The sequence below is a fragment of the Varanus komodoensis genome, unplaced genomic scaffold, assembly GCF_004798865.1.
Source record: "Varanus komodoensis strain SLA01 unplaced genomic scaffold, ASM479886v1 scaffold6_4, whole genome shotgun sequence".
NCBI classification, from domain to species: domain Eukaryota; kingdom Metazoa; phylum Chordata; class Lepidosauria; order Squamata; family Varanidae; genus Varanus; species Varanus komodoensis.
This window is the reverse complement of record NW_025336347.1, coordinates 8,612,810-8,633,052: the sequence shown is the minus strand read 5'-3', so window position 1 is coordinate 8,633,052 and position 20,243 is coordinate 8,612,810. Positions and strand designations below refer to the sequence as shown.

The window sequence follows — 20,243 nt, the reverse complement described above, 5'->3', positions numbered from 1 at the left end:
CACATTACACTCTGTTCATATAGAGAAATCCACTTTTGAGGAAGAGGTAAGGACAGAGTTGGACAGATAAGTTTTCAGTTTCAAGGTTACTTGGTGAGTATTTTCAGACAGAGCATGAAAACCAGCCTGCCCAGAAAAAGGAGGGAGAAATATCAGAACTGGACAGTGGGGGGCAGGGAAAACAGATTGAGAAGGAGCCCCTTGATCTGGTCAGGTGACAGCAGCAGAACTAGCTGACCAATGAAGAAATGCCTGGCAGGAGCCATTCTGAATATAGAGTCAGAATCTTTTCGGTAAATGTCAGTTTGAATTCATTTTTTTATATAGTCAGATGCTTTTTTCACCTCTCAAGGAAAGCACTGCTTTAATTTTTACCTTTTTAACATATGTAATGTACATGAGATATTTATTACTAATTACTTTATTATTATTCCAATACTACTATTAGTTTACATTTTTACAGGATAATTTTGTACGTGTGTGTAAGGATTAGGGGATGGATTATTGTGTTGCAGTCTTTGTGAAATCCCTCCTTGATAATCAATTTAAAAGCTAAATATAATTATTTTGGTCATTCCAAAATAGAAAATATTGTGTACAGCTTTGTTTGTTTGTAGTAGTCCCTCCAAATTTCAAATTATTCAACTGGAAAATGTGAGAAGTCCTTGGAGATAAAAGGAAAAAAGAGAACTCCGCCTCCTCTTCTTTTTGTGTAGTCCTCAGCCTTCTCATCTCTACTCTCACCTCAACAATTTGTATATTTGCTTAATTGAAGCTGGATTCCTTCTGGTTCTATGGTGAGCATCAGCAATTGACCCCAATTATTATTTTCCACCACTTGTAAAGTATTAGGAGCTTGTGTTTTTCACTGGATATAGACTTACTGGAGCTGTAATTCATTTGAAATTGCCAGTTTCCATTTATTCTATGCCTTGGATGTACGTAGAAAAGTGGCCAAATAACATAGTCACATTCAAGTAATTTAACCAAACAGAAAACCAGCAGTGAATACATGAGTACAACCTGTACCAAATATTGTGCCTATATTCTTCCTGCCAGTGCTCTTCCTGTTGATAAGAAAGTTCTTTGCACTTTTTATCACAGAACTGATTGTAGAACTTTAGCCCAGCAGCCAAGACTTTCACCTCAAAATCACCAAGTAACATCTGACAACAGGGCTCTAGAAGCTGAGTGACTGTGGCTCAGTATTTCATCATACTATACATGATGAAATAATAGGCTCAAAACATTGAGGGTTGCGCCAGTGAATTATACTACCAGCATATTTAGTCGAGTGGGGGAGAAACTCCACTGTTTTAATGGATCATATAAATTCCACATTTTTGGGAGCAGTAGTGCAACCTATCATCAAAGCAGTTGAGTTGTGAGTATGAGCAACATCCTTCTCAGGACCTAGATTGTGACTGATTAATAATGCATTTATTTGGTCCCTAACCACACACTGACTGTGACCCATCTCTGGTGATAAACAGATCTTTAAACTTATTTGTTTTTATTATACTTATATGCTGCCCCATAGCTCATTTCATGCTCCAACACTCCATATACATGGTGGCAAATCAGCTGCCCACAGGTTCGCTCAGGCAGGATGGGTGCAAGAGCTCTGCCTGCCCAAGCTCCTTGGCATTTGGTATATACAGGCACACCATCTCTGAAGGAGACAGCACTCAGCCAGCAAGGTTAGTAGCCACTGACAGCCTCTTCCCTCATGAATCTGTCCAATCTGCTTTCAAAGTCATCCAGATATGTGGCCATCACCATCTTCTATGGCAGCAAATTCCATAATTCATTTGCTGGGTGAAAAAGTACTTCCTTTTATCCACCCTAAACCTCCCACCAATCAGCTTCATGGAGTGACCCTGGGTTCAAGTCCACACCGTGCATTATTTTAAATACCTCTATCATGTTTCCACTTATTCACTTTTCTAAGCTAAACAGTTCTAGTTGTAGCTGTTCCCTCATAGCTGCTCCTATTATCATTCCTGTTGTCCTTCTCTGTGCTTTTTCCAGTTCAATAATGTGCTTTTTCGGCTACTGTGATCAGAACTGAATACAATATTCTAAGTGTGGTCATACTGAAGATTTGAATAAGGGGAGTATTTTATTTTGTATTCCATTCCAAATTATTCCTAGCACAAAGTTTGCCTTTTTCACAGGATCTGTGCACTAGGCTGATATTTTCATTGAACTGTCCACCTATTCCAAAATCCCTTTATTGCTTTGTCACTGCCTGTTCGGTTTCCATCAGCCTATACATGGAAGTTGGGATCTTTCTGCCCCACTGTGCAAAAAATTCCAACTTTACACTTTACTTTATACTTGCTTGCTTTACACTTGCTTTACACTGAACTGCATTTGCTATTTTGATGCCCATTCTTCAAGCTTGGAGAGATCCCTCACAATCACTTTCGGTATTAACCACCCTAAATAGTTTTGTCATCAGCAAACATAGCCACCTCACTGCTAATAATGCTAATAGTTTTATTAACTTTTATGAATACAAAGGAATGTTGGAAAGTAAAAGCTGATTAGCAGGAACACATACTCCATGCCTTCAATAGTTTTGTGAGTGTAGAACTCCCAGGTACCTCAGTAATGGAATCCAATATAAAATTGCTAAAATAAACAAGGGAACATAGGATGTCCACTGTGAAACATGTTAGCTGTACCTAAACGGTTAATCTATCTGGTAACCTCACTTTTACTTGATAGAAAACAGAAACTGCACTGGTTTTAGCCTATAAGAATGTACCAATACATCTTGATTGTCCACACACTGTGCCGGTAAGTGTACTTTCCCACACACTCTTCCTACCTATTCCTTATTTTTTGTACAGATAGTGCAGTGAAATGTTCAAGCAAAGGGTTATTATAAACTCTTCTTTACTCCCTGTATACAAGAGAAGAGAAAAAATCAGAACAAACAAGGTGCAAAGCAAAACCAGGCACTGACAGTACACAACAGCTACCACAGGTCAATGGTGTATATAATATTTAAGCATCAGTACTTCATACTTCCTCATAACCACTTGAAATAAGTATGGTGAAAGCAGGCAAACGGTCTTTTAGCCTTGTATTCTTTGGCTTATTTTATGCTTCTCATGTGTGTAATTCCTAGATTTGTGTCTGATGACATATAGAGGCCTCCTTTGAACAATCAGAGCCTGTTTAATAAGAAAGAACATGCATGAGCTTTATGCACCAGACACAGCCCTTTTTCATGAAAGGAACAAACAAACCAGGAAATCTCAATTAGCCATAACTTCCATTTTTATCTCAATAACGAACTATGCTTAATGGTTTCCAATCAAACCAGAATTCAGAAGGCAACTATGAACCATAAACCATGATACTGCTTGAGAATTTTGGTATCACTTAAAGCAGACAAGTGCCAAGCCTTCTTGGGCTTGGTGATTACTGAAAACATACTTTTCAAACAGGCTTTCCCAGGAAATTAATCCTATTTTAATAAATAATCTTGTATCCATTGCTTAGATTTTTTTGTAAGCAATTATAAACAACTGAAAGCAATTTTAAGCATTTTTGTAAGCAATTGAATTTTTTTGTAAGCAATTCATACATATTAATTGAAATAAACAAGTAATGGTTTCATATCCAGACTTGTTTAGAAAAGCAAGTTTGCTTATCTGTGTGTGTCATTTTTTGAGTGGTCACCTGTGCCTTCACACATATGGGAATTGCACATGTGTGGAGTGAGTTTCACGAAGATTTTTTTAGTTCTTTGCCAGCCATCATGGGTACATCAGGAAGTTCTTTCTCTGCACCTCCATAGCTAGTTCCTCCTCTCTCTTACTTTTTGTGACTTTTGCTTAGAAATCTTGCTCCTACCTCATCCCAACAAAATCCCTTCTCAAAAAATAAATGTAGATCAACAAAAAGATATCCATTCCACCCCTACCTCTCACCCTCAAAGCTTGCTTAATTTTCCTGGAACCTTTCTCTTGCTCTCTCTCTCTCTGCAACTTCCTAACTCCTGCCTTACAATAGTGCTCAAAGCTCAATTCAGGAAGTAAGTGTGCTGTGGAAACAAGCTGCCCCCAATGGATGGTGACAAACAGGCTCCATGCATGTGCAGAAACCTATATATGTGATACACAGAGACAAAAAAATGAACTATTAGTCATATTTTTCAGGTTCAAAATTAACAAAATGCCACAGTTAAGTACCAATCCCTGGCTTACTTCCCTGCCCACATAAAAATAAGAGCCAAAGAAGAGCAAGGAAGATCCCTGAAACTCATGAATTTCCAGGCTTTTTAGGCCAGTAATTAACATCCAGCCAGGGTCAGTATTTGCCCATCTGAAGTCAAGGTATAATGGCAAGGCTCCATGCAAAAGCCCAGCTGAATGTGTTTCACAGTAAGGAGATGTTTCTCATTTTTTCCAGGGTGTTTGCCCTGCTATTTTTTTTTGGGGGGGGGGCAAGTCTTCTGTCCCAGTTGTTCCCCAAGTGTTGCTACTGCTGGCCCCCACTGCCTAGCAAACTCCATGAGGGAAGGCAGCCTTGTCCCTTTAGAGTATACAACTTGCCAAAACTAGATTTCCTTTAGTTTGGCCACTCTGCATTCCTTCCTTCCAGACTCAGTGTAAATGGCAAAACTGAGAAGACAGCTGGTACTTCCCAGCACCTGCCCCAGCAAATATCCTGTGGATACCACATGGAGGGAAGTATTTGACACAGGGTCCCCCAAACACCCTTCTGTGCAAATTCCCTTTTGTGGGAGTGGTGCTGTGCCCCTGAGTTATCCAGAATGAAGGCAGCACATATTATAAAAGTCAGTATGAAGCTGGCACAGGGACACATTAGTATCTTCCCAAACCCTTGAAGATTCTTCTGTAAAGGATGTTTTCCATTTCCCCAAGTTTTTAAAGGTAGAAAATATAGTTAGCAGGGGTGTATGTTTCAATTTGACATGAACACTGTACCCATCTAGAGTTTAATCACTTTCAGGTACATAATGGTGATGATCAATCACATTTTAGAATTCTGCTAGAAGCTTTTCTGAGGTATTTTGAAAAAGCATTAAGTTTATCACAGTATAGATTTTACTTTGATGCAACAACTGAAAAATAGTATTTTATTTTCCAATCAAACAACAAATGAACTCAGTAAAGATGTACCATTGTGTCCTGCAGAAAGCATAATTTCTAGGTTGCCATTTCTGCCACAAGACAGTGGTAGGTCCTTCTTTATATATGTGGTCATGCTTCCTGCTCAAAAGTACAATCAAAATAAATGAACATGGTTTCCATGTCAAATCTCACCATTTCCTTGCTAAAATAAACCTTGCTGTGCATGAACAAGTTAAGTGGCCAAAGGTCAACAGAAACCAAAGAAAGCCACTGCTGCACATTGCAAAAGTTATCTACAAATACTTTAATAATTTCACTAAGTAGGTAGACCTCCATCACAGGATTTCTAGACTCTGAAAAATAGAAATCCAATACCTGAAAATGGTACACATGCCAAATTCTTTATTGCCATGAAACCTTTAAATGCAAATACACAGTACCACCGCCACAACTATCTTCAAGACCAGAAACCAATCTAACTGACTTTGGTGGGCCACTTTCCCCTTTTGTTCAATGATAATCATATATCATACCATACAGACCCTGGCCTTTAATGATTCAAAAGAGTAACTTTTGCAATTGAAAAAATATGATCTGAAGAACAGCAAAAAAGGAAAAAAATAGGCCTTGTGTCACCAGGATAGCACACCTGAAGCAATGTAATATAGAAATATTCTGCATCTAAATGTACAGAAAGATTAAGGAAGACATGAACAAATTAAATGGATAAAAGTAAACAAAAGCAATATGTTCTCATGAGATCATTAACTAGAACAAATAATACTCTTTTGGCAAAACTTCAAAATTTTCAATACAACATTATAGTGGATCGTACTAATGAGACTTGTTTTAAAGTTAATCCAAGTGATCGTAAAGTAATTTATAAACATGACCCAAATGCTTTATAAAAAGTCACAGTTTCAGCTCTCTATCCTCCTCAGGAAGCTCCTTCTGTGATATAAACAGCTTACATTTTCAGGCTTTGATGATAAGGAAGTACACTATTTTTGGCAGGACAACTCTGTACCTCATAATAGACAGCTGTGATATAATTTCTACCCATTATCTCTTGAAAAAGGTTTGTTAATTTGGATCAATGTCTAGGAAAGTATCTCAAAACTATTTGGAACAGTTAATATATTCCTGCTACTTCTTCCCCACCTCCCACTTCCATAGAACACTCTGGTGGCATATAAGAGATAAACATACACATTTTAAAGAAAGCTCTGTGAATCTACAAACTGGCAAATAATGTAACCTGAGTCACATGACAAAATCATACTGTTCACTATAAAATATAAAGACCTAAATCTAATCTACCTCAGGTATCATTTTCTTATATCTTGGTAAACCCAACCTATAATATGCTAATTCCAGCACATAGCATGTTCAATGCAATGAATGACTAGGATTATTAGATATTAAGTTTGCAGGAATCTCATTGCAGGAGACTCATTTGGGTTCTCTGATTTTCTTTGTTCTGCCGTGTATATTAAAATACTGTATTTTCCATAAATCATAAAACTCTTCATGACCTAATGTGGGCAAACAGGAGGCAAGGTAGCAATAAGAAAATGTGAAAGAATTCACCCCAGACTGACTAATTCAGTGGCCCAGTTTCCATCATATTGCAGATTTAGCCCTGACCTCCCTCCCTCCCTCCCTCCCTCCCTCCCTCCCTCCCTCTCTCTCTCACACACACACACACACACACACACACACATCTCTCTCACATTAAATCCCTATAGTGGACACAGCACAGCATCTATATGTATTCACAACTTCAACTCAGCTCTTACGCTGCTGCTATGCAATGTCCAGACATATTATAACATTTGGTGAAAACTTTTTTTTTCCACAGTATGGATTATCTGGATATATTTAATCTTCCCCACTGAAGAATACAATTGTGAGAAGAAGAAAAAAACCCTACAGGACAAGTTGACCCTAAAGTCAATACAAGTTGCCTCTTTTTTAATTACTCTGTAAATCCAACTTTAGGTGGTCTTGTGAAAAGTTCAGCATGTATTTAAACATCACTGCTAATGAGTGTTCAAAATTAACATTTAACTTTTTAACTACAAAGCTAAAATGAGTTGTGTGGCAGTATTGGCAAGTGTGTGTTGAACCAGCTAAAAAAATGTTTAACAACATTCACTGAAAACACAAAACATCCTGGTATACAAGGAAACCATGTGATGAAGCTAAAATATGGAAAAGAACTAATCTCTCAGCTAGGAGAAATTACTCTATTCACAGCAGGCTTCTGCAACACATTTCACTGTAAGCCTTGTCCAGGGCAAGTTAAAACCCACTATTGTTCATATCCTTTTATTACTAAGGAAGTATTCCTATTTCCTTGTGAGAATGTTCCAACAGTGCATCATTGATTCTTTTTATCAGTAGATGGAATTCAAAAAAATGTTTTTACCATGATTTGGCAGACGACTATTAAGACAGGCTCTGGAGCATGTCTAAATGCTTCATGGATATGAAACATGGCGGACAATCAGAAGCTGTTGGATCCAAGTGGATCCACATCTCTGCCTCCCCCTCACCTGCTCTGTCCCCTTCCTGAAGCTGGAGTTCTCAAGAAATGGTTCTACCACAGATATTTCCCTGGTGTCTGGGAGGGGCTTAAAGGGACAGGGTAAAGATGTACAGTCGGATCTTCTCCTCTAGAGTCAGAACTCTGTCTGTCCTTAGATCCATAGTATTCTAGGATCCTGGAAGACACCATAGGATTTCTCCGTTATGTGACGAATCCATACAGGCAGATGATCTGCATTTTTAAAATATCTAATGGACAGGAGGGGAAAGATTATCATATACCTTTAAGTATGATTAAGTATGATAAAATTAAACCTCTCCAATGATAAAACAGTCAGTACAAAATGTAGAAAGCATTTTTGCACACTGATTATATGCAGTCCCACGAATTTATTTGTTTACCAAGGTCTGTACTAAGGGCAACCACTGTTTCCTATTTTATCCTTATTTGGGCATGACAAGCATTACAACTGGAAATTTAAACCCTACATAACTTTTCAAAATTTCTTTTGTGTGATTCTTTCCTTACTGGGACTTTTTTAAAAGGCTCCTATCTCTACTATCTGAAAAGCTGTCGTGCATCTTTTGTTATCAATAATGTACAACTTTACTTACATGTTTTTGTATTTTTTCCCGTTTTCAGTGTGCAAATGACTCCTATTTTTTCAACACCCATTGAATTCATTTGATTAAATTAAAATGTCTTTGTGCACATTTAAACAAATGACTGTTGAAGGAAAACTAACATTATTATTAAGTGTGCTCCTGTACAAATGTGTTTCTTTCTAGAAATCCAGTATTTTAATTTAGATTCTTACTCTGAAAAAATGTGGCTATGGATACCGAAACCTAATTATATGTTATGATTTACACTGTAAATTTAAGAAGAATGCATAGATCTGAATTTTATGGGAATGATTCAGCTAATGTTAATCATTTTTAAATAGCATTGGTTTCAAAGGAAGAATTAAACATATGCTTAGTTCTATCCTACTGAAAACAGTAAGACCTAAAATTATTTAACTTTCCCTGAATAGAGCCCTACATATTTAACCAGTAAAATTCTGTACTCGTGTTTAATGTTGTAATTGTGGGCCTAGTGAATTGTCTGGGAGTGTCTTATACTGTAAAGTAATCAAAGCCAAACAGGTGCGGCCCCAATCAGCAGTCTGAAAAGGAGACACTGGAAGGCCTGTATAAGAGTGAGATAAAAGTATATTAAATAAATCCTGAAAAAAAATATTGTCACTTGAAGTAATCTTCAAAACTTCTGGAAAGCTTGAAAGAAAAATGCTGCTTCAATACTCTCTCCCTCTTTTTATGTGTGAGATCAGTTTTCTTTTTAGTGCAGAGAAGGTTTAGGACTACAAAAATGTCCCTGTAGGAATTAAAAGCACAACCCTGCTATTGCAATGAACAGTTTGATCACTGACAGGATTCACCTGAAATTAAGCAATCAAAGCAATTGAGTTTGATCTCAATCAACCAAACCCTTAACCTTTCTTATTTCAATGGCACCACTCCAATTAGAGCCCTGTCACCATTTCCATTACATTCGTACTCCTATGGGTTTATTGTCTTGGTGTTTTCCATTCTGAGCAGGATGAAAGTAGGTATATAAATTTTCAGCCAAAATGCAAATTACTGTATAACATATATAAGTCGCGCATGTGTGCACATATGCGTGTGTCACCTAAAAGGAAAAAGGGCAATTTTGCTCAAAATGAAATCATGATAGAAAAACTGTATTAGTAAGATTACAATCAAGAAGAAAAAATTCTAGCTGACCTGCCAGACCAGGTTACACAGTTACATTCCAAGCTTCAACCAGTCAATATTTTCTGCTCCTTCTACTCACATAAGCATGAGAATTATTTGCACCACATTTACTGCCAGAGTGAAAAAATGAAAATGTGGAAACTCCACCTCCAGAAAACGAAAAACAATATGGTGATAGTCACAAACATTCTTCCTTATCTTTAATAGTTTCCCAAGTACATCTCATGATTAGCTTCATCTCCTAGGGGATCAGCACAGAATTAATGCACCTGAGCTCAAAAAATTATGAAACCAAGAAACACCTTTTCTGTACAAGATGGCAGTATGTCCTGATATAGGATCTAACCTGACAACTGTACTTATTTGACTGGAATGCTAGTGTTTATCTTACATAGAACTATGGCATAACATATGTCTTTATTAGTTCTAATGAAATTTGAAATTTGGAACATTTCATATTGTGCACATATCATTTTTCTGTGAGAACGAAAACATCTACATTTATTGCACCTTAATGAAAAAATGTGCTGGGTGAAGAGGTGAAAAAGTATACTGTTTTGAAGAACATATTAGGTTACAATCTTATACAAAACTGCATGGGAGTACGTTCCACTGAAATATGTATGTTCCACTTTTGGACAGACAAGAATAGGGGTGGTGGCAGCATAAAAATTCTCTGGCAGAATGGGAAAGGCTTTCAGAGCTCAAAGAAGCTCCTTTGCTTGTATTGCTCATTCCGATGTGTTTCAATTGCCTAGAATGTTTAATTTAATTTGGCCGTCAAAAAGAAGATTTTTTTTTGTAAAATATAACCAAAATACTATATAAAATATTTTGCCTGATTAATGAAAAGTCATGAAATAAGAAAAAATAATTATGAAATTGAATGTGTGAATAGAAGAATAATTAGTCTTTCAGGGAATCATGACATACACTGAGGTTGTTTGTATGTCACAGTGGTATTATGCAGCAAATTATAGGTTAATTAACTTAATTTTCAGGGATGAGTGTCATGCATGAGCCCCTTCCACTTTCTGAAAACAACCTCCAATTAGTGTGATTAGGCACTGTCAGAGTGACATTTGAACCTGGACTGATTACTTATTTAGCAGTTAAACAATCAGACACTTAACCCAACAACAAATCATGGGTTAACTGCTGGGTCGTTTAGCCCCTAAACAACCCATCAATCCAGGTTCTCTATTCATATAGAGAACTTCATATTACACTTATATGCAGCCCTATGAATCATGAATTAAATAACCAGTAATTTACCACCAAAACTGGAAAACTAGATCATTAGTTATTTATTTGCATACTTTGTGTCATGAACCAGAACAGATGGGACAATACAATTTCCACTACTCCAGATTAAGAAAGTTTTAAGAGGTTCCACAGAGTTCTCAGAACTGGGATTTAAAAGCCCTAGAATTGTCCAATAAAACTTAATATTCCAGTAACACAATTTCAGAAATCTTACCAAGGTATTTCTACAATAGCATGTATATGTTCTATAGCAAAATACATGACACTTATCTCTTCTTTTACATCAAATACACAACCCAGGAGAAACTTAGTGATAGAGCATACACCCCAGTATCTCCAGATAGGTCTGGAAAACTCTGGAGTGCCACTGCCTCAAATCCTGATAGCCACTGCCAGTCACTGCCAACAATAATAGGCTTAGGTGGAGCAATGCAACTGAAGCGCCTATGCTTCTCTAAGATCAGTTTTAGAAGCATTAGCAACTGCATTTTTCTAAAGACTTACTCAGGTATATTGCTTTATGTACCCTCACTATGGGCTTGGAAGGGGACACACTGGTCAAGCTTGCATGACACAACAAGCAATGGATGTTTTGTTTAACTCTGTTGGTCTGTCACATTGTCCAGACCTCTTTGTGGTACTTAGCATGGTATTTCTCACTTTGAGAAACCAAGGACAACAACTACAGTATCCTCTCTTCTCAGTATGACTCCTTGCTTTGTCATCTGAACTGGAAATTCAGCTTATTATACCAAGACCAGAACCATGGAGACTCTTGGAAAACAGTCTGCTGCTCTTGCCAAGCAGCTAACCAGAGTGCCACTGACAACTGTCATTTTGTACATCTGTCAGAAACAACTCTACTCCTCCTGCTTCCTGCTCTAAAGATCTTTCAAGAAGAAGTGAGCAATCAAGGGAGTAGAGTAGTGCTGCTCAGTTAATTCGCTTGCCGCCTCTTCCACACATGCAGGAACAGTGAGAATCCACTGGGCAGTGGCATCCAGCCGGGGGCTGCATGCCTCAGCAAATTCCTCCTGTGCTGCTCTTCCTGCTTGCTACAGATAAGCTCCTCACACATGCATGCAAGCAGTAGCATGGCCAAGAATCTGCTGGGCAGCAATATGGAAAGGAGCAACAGCACTTCATTGATTTCTCTCCTCCTTGTACACATGCCAGACAGAAGCTACATGTACACAAGAGCCAGCAGCAGAATTGAGTATGTGCTGGTCAGCACTGAGGAAAGGAGCAGCACTGCTCCATAGATTTGCTCTCTATCCTTCTGCACACACCAGAGGGAAGTTCCTTTGTGAGTTGACCAGCAGCAGACCTGATAATCTGGTGAGCAGTGCTGTAGTAAGAAGCCAGGACAATCCATTGATTCCCAAGAGGAAAGCCCCTGATGGGTGCAAATGAGCCTAGGGCAGGAATGAGAAACAGCTAGGCAACAGAGATGCCCACTTGGGAGCTGATGAGGGGGGACCTGTAGCAGGGTGAAAGGCAGGTCCCCCCTCATCACTACTTCCTAAAGGTTTCTTGCTCAGGTACTCACAGGGGCAGTGCAGCACTGCCCAGCTGATTTCCTCTGTATTGTCTGAGTGTGGATCAAGCACAAACACACATTCTACTTGAGCAAGCCTCTCTGGAGCAGGAGGGAGGATGCCTGACCAGCTCCTTCAACTCTTTGCTGTGTTTCAGGGCATGAGCCCGGTTTGCACAGCAGAGAGTGCTTGACGACCAAGGTGAGCTATACTCAGCTCATGACTGAGACTGTCAAAGTGAGGTGCAGCATTCCTCCCAATGGTGCCTCCTGGGATACCACCTGACAGGGAAGAAACTGGCAGACAGGAAAAGAGTTACCAAATGACCCTGATTGTCTTTCAGGCAGCAGAGTTTTCCACCAGTGGAAAAAAAGAGCACAGTGGACACAGCACGGGATTGATTGTCATGATGTGAAGTTTTCATACTTGCTAAAAAATGGAAATAATATACTCTAGTGACCCTGTAACTAGAAAATTTAGTATGTGGTAAATAATGTTGGGGTTTCAGAATGTATTGTGTAATCAGAAACTCATTTCCACCCACTTAGAATGAGTTAATCAGCTTTGTTTGTAACCTTATCATTACAATTATATTTGAATTTTGAAATATTTGAAATTGCTATCAACAGTTCACATTTCTTGTTACCACAAGTAAATGGATGAAAATTTTGTTCAGTTCATGTTTTTAAATAAAATTTTTATAAATGTGCATGTTTCTTTATAAATGAAACAGAAAGAGGTTGAAATTTAAAAACTCAAATGTGAGAAAAAACAAAACTGATGGATAATCAATTCAGGTCCAGGGCTTTGCATACTTAGTTTTGCAAAGAAGTCTAGTTTTGTGCATTCAAACAAGTTTTTGGTGCTGAATTTGGTGTCACCACCCTTTTTTTCTGTCACACTCCTTATCCTTAACAGCTATACAGAAAGGACAATGTCCTTCCTTGTCCATGCTGGCAATAGTTGTAGCTATTGAATTTGGCAGGTACAGATTCACTATCCTTGTAAGAATTCACTCAGTGCATTCTTTTTTATAAGAAGTCATAAAATGTGCAAATTACTTCATAAACAGAGTTGAAAGAACTTTCAACTTCAGAATACTAATATGGGGGAAAAAACAACACTGACAGAGATGCCCATCCCTGCCCACAAGCCATTCTTTCAACAAATCAGCCAGTCTGATGTTGTGAGCTAAACTATGTGATAAACATACCATGGAAAGCATCCAATGGCGACTTCTCAGTTAGTAGCCAGTCCTGCTGATTTGGTGCAGAAGCAGCAGCCACTGCTTGTTGAATGGAAGTGTTGTGTTTGAGCGGGTAACTTGAAATGAGCAAAAATGCTAATTTTTAGAACAGGGATTCACCTGGTTCACATAATGGATGACCCACCCCATTCCATAAGAGAGTGCTTCTGCTTATTTCAGTGTCTGTCCTTAGAAACACTATATCTCCAATGAACTCACAGACACACTGGAAGAACTGGCCACTTATTGAATGGAAGAAGTGCAGCTTACTCATGGACAAGCTACACTGAATTCTACCTGTGTGTTTGCTGTCACGTAAAGTCATTGTGCAAACTCTCAGTATCCAATATTAAAGTGTTGTAGGGTTAAACCCCATCAACATGAAAAGGAGAATGGGGGAATCTATATTTTCTTCATAGGAGGAACTAGTCCTTTTCCAAAAGTTTTGTAATAATGTACAATTTGTAATGTAAAAATAAACAGTATTAAAATATTGGTAATATTACTACTATCAAAGTATTAGCATCATGTAGCTGACCTCCTACTGAACTAAATATCATATAGTTGAGATTCACTAGAGTTCCAAGTTACATTTGAAATAAGCACAAAAAGGGTGCTTCAGTCTCTGGGAAGTATAACCTAAATAACCTGGAACTCAGATTTACCACAAGCCAACATGAACTATGCTTTAGAGAAAAGCAAGATTGAATGCCATATCTTAAACCTTTTCTGAAAAGTTTATTTAAAAAACTATTTTTACCCAAGTATTCAGTGTTGTAGTGAGTTACTGATTTTTTAAAATTTGAAAATTGAAAAAGAAGACTTTTGCGTAAAAAAGGTCATGAAATTGAAAGACCAAGGACTAATAATTACTGTCTTCATATCACAGAACATCCACTACCTTAATACTACAGCACTGGTGCTTGTTGCTATGGTACTTAGCTATTAATTTCCAAAGGAAAGTAAATATAAAACTCCTAATATCCATAACTAGAAGCTAAGCAAACTGTGACCTTCTATATATAGTGCTTATTATAATAATGGATGAACTCTCTCCAAATTTTAAATGATTAGAGAAGCCCAAAAAAGTGGTAAAAAATTAAACTACAATAGGTATACTCCATGGCTTGAAATGAAGAATAGCCTAAAGCCCTATTAACATAACTTTCAAAAGGCCCTCAAAAACCTGGTATTAAATGTTCTTAAATCATAAATTATGTTTTATTTGTTCTACTAAAACAGGTTCTAGCCTATTATTGGAGATCAGGTTATGCAAACATGCCAAAAGCTCACTAACCAAGCAACTTTAAGGACAGGCGTTCCAAACCACCTCAAAGTCTGAGATTATACATCTGACCAGATCACTCCAGGTATTGTGAATACAGCATAGGATTGAGCTATAAGGTTAACATCCTGAAAAAACCTTTTGGCCTTATTTCCAAGAAAGTGTGCATAGGATTTAACTGCACAATATATTTCAATTGCAGCTCCCAGTGTGATCCAGCAATGTTGATTACAGTGACCTGGTGCTCCTATGTTCTCATGTTGTTACTGGGGCTCAAAGGGGTGTTTAAGGTACTTCATATGATGCAATTTTCAACATAGTAGGGCAAATTCAGAGGCTAACAAAGCCAACAAGGCCTGCATCCATGCACTTGTATCATTCCGCATGTACATCAAAAGCAAACATGAAATGCTACTTACCTTTTCAGAGGCTTCTGTCAAGCAATCTTCAGCTACAGCCAATCAAAAAGGTCACTCTTCTTACCCTGGAGACAAAAAGGATACCACAGTGTCACTGACTGATTAGAGCTAGTAACAATACAGCATCTATTTTCAATGGCACTTTATTAACAAGCACATTTTAAAATAAAATGACAAATAAATTCAACTGTGTGCAATGGTGAATGATTCTCAGAGCAAGTTAATAAAAACAATCAAGTTACAAGACATTATCAGCATGAGCCATTTTGAAGTTTAGCTCAACAAACAAAACAGTATTTGGGGCAAAGAAAAACTCTAAAGATGAGCCACTTTGTTCTCTAGCACAAACCTTACTTAATCTTGATATCTATCCCTTTATTTTCACTTTGAATAATATATTACTCAGAATCCTTTGTTCTCAGAGATTCAGTAGGTTTCAGTTCAATAAATATATATGTATCTGTGTATTGATTCTAATTCTCTTAAGGCTTACTTTTATTGCACCCTTCTTTGTTGTTGTTGTTAACCCAAAAGGAGATAGTCCTAGATAAACTATTTGAGTCTGTCAACAAAATTGATTGCTTCATTCAAATATTCCTCCACCCCCCCACACACACACGGGGGGGGGATTGTTTTTTGTGGGAGGAGGGATTCAGGTTGAAAGTATACTGAACTCACCAAATGAATAAATTATTACTGATATTATGAAGTAGAAAAGTGAAAACTGGTATCGAGGAAGAAAACCTTTTACCAAAGAAACACCAAGCATTCTCTTATGTAAAATGGTATGTAATTCATTAACATCCTGCTATTTTCTGTTCTTGCAATCAGGAACAATGCATGATAAAATATTTTTTTAAATTTGGCATCAGATCTATAGATCAAATTACTAACATTTAGCTTTACTTCAGCTTCAATTTACTAGCCACTTTGCATACAAATTTATAACGAACTATATCACTTTATACCAGTACAAATGTCAGCTACAACTGAGTGCATGTTAGCATGTTACAGATGCTTAATTTCTACTAAACTGAATGCTTTACAAAGGGCTTTATAGTGTGTCTAAACCCTATTAATTTCAATTTATGAACACCTAAATATGAGCAAATCTACACATTCATTGAAAAATAAGTCCTACAACCGACATTACATGAACAAGCTGTTGTGCATGCAACAAACCTTTCCTTCTTCAACCTGTAGCCCCCACCTGACCTTAACTCTGTTCTGGAGAATTCAGGAGAGAAGAAAATTTATTCTACCAACAGATATTTTCTGCTGGATACAACCCATAAATTATCTGTCCTAGATCTATACCATATTTCAGCAAGTCCACAAGCCACACTAACTTTTCTTCTACTTTCAAAAGAGCCCCATTTGTGGAAAAGAAATGTTTCAACACAGTATGATATCACACCAGGGGTAATTCAAGCCACTACCTATATGAAAAAATTATGCAATCCCATATACAGTCCAGGCTTTTTCTGAACTAGTATATCAGCTATTTCTCTACAAGAAGAGTGGGGGTTAGCGTTCCCCAGAGTTCAGCTCTGGCATACATATTTTTTTCTAAATTCCTCTAAAAGCTAGATGTTCAAGGACCACTTGCCCTTGTATATTTCTAGTTTTTTGTGTCTTTCTCTATATATTTAAGTTCAAGATAATGCCAGCATGGTTAAATAGCAATATCAAGCAAACATAAAAACCAAGACAACTCAACTTTAAAAATGGAAATGCCCACATGAACTACATACACTGGCAAACTAAAATGTTGATGGATAAGTAGAAGCACAAAGAAGGAATTTGGCAGGGAGAAGGCACAGATGAATACTTATATGTCAGAAACATAAAACCAGTGAGGGGACATTAGAACTTCTGGACAGCTTTCTTAAAGTTATGGTACTTCTGAAGTCTAGACAGACCTGGTCTGGATCATCTGAGAGAGGAACTGCTCTTCTTTAAAAAAAATCTGGCACATTACTAAGACAAGCATTTTGGCTTAATTCAGGTATCATGTCATATCATGTTTGCAGAAGTTTTACAACAGTTTCATTGATGCAAGAAGGGGCAGAGGATGCCGTGACTGGATAGCAAACCAGAATCTATGGATTGAAGTGGGATCCTTAACCAAGAACTGTGGAAACAATGATTTGGCACAGTAAATGAAATGACAAGATATACTAACAGTTGTTGCTTCCCTTCCTGAAACAACCAGCTAAACAGACATAAAAAGAAATCACATGGGCAACAATAAATCCTAGTTTTCTGATATATTTGTAAATTCAAGTCATTAATTTGGTTTTAAACTATGGTAACCATAAGCAATCCATCCCCACTTCAGTACCTTAGTTTGGCTCCCATTAGCCTTAGATAGCTTAGAAATATTAATAACCAGAGCAACATTTCTATACTACCCAGTAGCTAAAGCTATCCATGTGATATACAAAAGATAAGCATTCTCATAGGATACAGCAACTTATTTTCAAGAATCTTAATAGAAGCAAGGCACCCAAGGTCCATTATAATACTTAAAGCATTTCCAAATACCAAGAAATAAAAGGCCAGTCAATGCATAAATTATGCTTTCATAGAATACTGGAGCTGGAACAGGCCAAGGAGGCCATCAAGCCCAACCTTCCTGCTCAGTGCAGGACTTCAAATTAAAACATCTCTGACAGATGGCCGTTCAACTGCCTTTTGCATGCGTCCAGTTCTGGAAAGCCCACAACCTGCCTGGGTTGTCGGTTGCATTACCATACTGTTCTAACAGAGGTTCTTACTGATGTTCAGCCCTAATTTGGCTTCCTGTAACTTGAGCCCATTATTCCATATCCTACACTCTGGAATGACAGAGATGAAATCCTGGCTTTCCTCTGTGTGACGTTTCAAGTACTTGAAAGGTACTACCATATTTCCCCTGAATCCAGCCAAAGGCATGCCCAGTTTTTTCCAGCCAAAGGCATGCCCAGTTTTTTCAATCTCTCCTCATAGGGCTTTTTTTTCTAGTCCCTGATCATTCTTGTTGCCCTCCTCGGAACCTTTTCCAGTTTGTCAGCATCTTTCTTAAATTGTAGTGCCCAGAATTAGGCAGAACATTCAGCATGAGGGCTGAGTAGAAGGGAACTAGTACTTCATGTGAAGTGATACGTCTATGAATATATTTCAAAAAAGCCTTTTTTTCTGTAGCCACATCACATTTTCCTAATGTTTAGCTTGTGATCTATTTAAGTTCCAAGATATTTCATACTTGTAATACTGTCAAGCCACGTATCCTCCATCTTGTAATAATGCATTTGCTTTCTTTTTCCAAGGTGCAGAATGCTGCATTTATCCCTATTGAATGTCATTCTTTTGTTTTCAGCCCAGTGCTCCAACCTTGTTTACTATATTACAGGATTTTAGCCACCCCACCCAGTTTGTGTCATCTGCAAATCTGGTAAGAGTGAATGGCATTATGTTGGTGAATGCCAACAAATAGACAGAACCTAGAATCTATACTTTCCTCTGTGAGTAGAGCTCATATAAGAGGGATAGAGAAACTGTTATCTTCCAAATGTCTTGGACTACAACTCCCAGCATGGCCCAGCAAGCCATAGAGGGGCACCAGGTTGCCTTAATACATCTCATGCTACCCAAAATACCAAACATAAACTTCACTATTATTTATATATTACTACTTATGCTGAAATAGTATACGTGTTCATGCATGACTTTTATACAGTGCCTTGCAGAAGCTTTCACTTCCCTTTTGACATTTCCACAATTCGTTGTGGGACAACATAGGTCTGAAAATTATTTAATTCACACTGATATATACAAGATATTTACGATGGTACAAAGTATTTGTGGCACAAAACTGAATTAAACAAAAACAAACTAGCATTTGTTGATCACATAAGAATTGCCCCCCTTTGTATGACACTTCTAAATAAGCCCTGGTGGAACCCACTGTCTCTAGATGTTGCACAGTGAAACACTGAATGAAGTTCAGTGTCTTATGATTTCATATTAAATACATCTATTTCTGGAAGGCTTCTGAGCTTGCTGGACAGCATATGTAAATAAACAGCATGATGAAGACCAAGGAGCTATGAAACAACTCCAGGATAAAGTTGTTCAAAAAGACCAATCATGCTTAAATTATTGTTTTATAAAATCCCAAACTGCAGTGTGAACATGTTCTAGAACATTCTTAAATCCACCTTCCAACAGGATAATGACCCTAAACTCACAGCCAAAGAAATACTAGAGTGGCTTAGAAATAAGAAACCAAGTGTCCTAGAAGGCCCATTCACACCCCAGACCTCAATCCTATTGAGAATCTGTGGCAAGACATGAGAGTTCCTCTTCACCAGTACTCGAATCTAAGCTGACAGAGGTAGAGTATTTTTGCCAGGACGAATGGGAAGCACTGCAGGATCCAGATGCCCAATGCTGTCAAACATATACCCAAGAAAACTTGCAGCTGCCAATGGTGCTTCTACCAGATAGTGACTCAGGGAGCTAATACGTGTGCAAGCAAGAAGTGCCATTTTGTTTTTGCTTATTTAACTTTGTACCACAATAAAAACATTTTGCACCTTTCCAATGTTGAGTACTATGCACATTGAATGGTAACAATGCTATTAAATCCATTTTAATTCCACGTTGAACACAGAAAATCAAGGAGTACATATTGTATATATTTAAATGATATATTATTTGAAGTGTACAGTGTTGAAATGTTGTATGGAAGGATTCTTTTAATATTAAAAACTTTTTTAAAAAGCAAGGAAAGCTCATTTGAATAACCATGAGAAAAGAATATAATTATATCACGTCATCAAGCAATTAAATTGTTTGGCATTGTAGAACAACCTTCATAGCCACTACCTAGCTAAAGAGTTCAACCAGTTATGTTATGATCAATTCTTCACCCACTGAAACCAGTGTTAAAAATCCCATATCCCCTTTACCCTTCTTTTGTTGTTGTAATATGAACAGGTGGCAGGTAGATAGTGGGTGCTGGTTTCAATCTAATTAAACCAATGGTATGAAGAATAGTAC

The 20,243-nt window shown here is 37.6% G+C and overlaps 1 protein-coding gene across 14 annotated transcripts in view; it reads right to left on the bottom strand.

Moving 5' to 3' along the window:
• The window catches only part of FOXP1 (forkhead box P1), a 664,276-nt gene that overhangs the window by 359,612 nt on the left and 284,421 nt on the right, over positions 1-20,243 (bottom strand). For all 14 annotated transcript variants that reach the window (XM_044451999.1, XM_044452001.1, XM_044451998.1 and 11 more), the window contains one exon: positions 15,198-15,262. The gene's annotated coding sequence lies outside the window, so the exon portion shown is untranslated. The remainder of the gene's footprint in view (positions 1-15,197; positions 15,263-20,243) is intronic.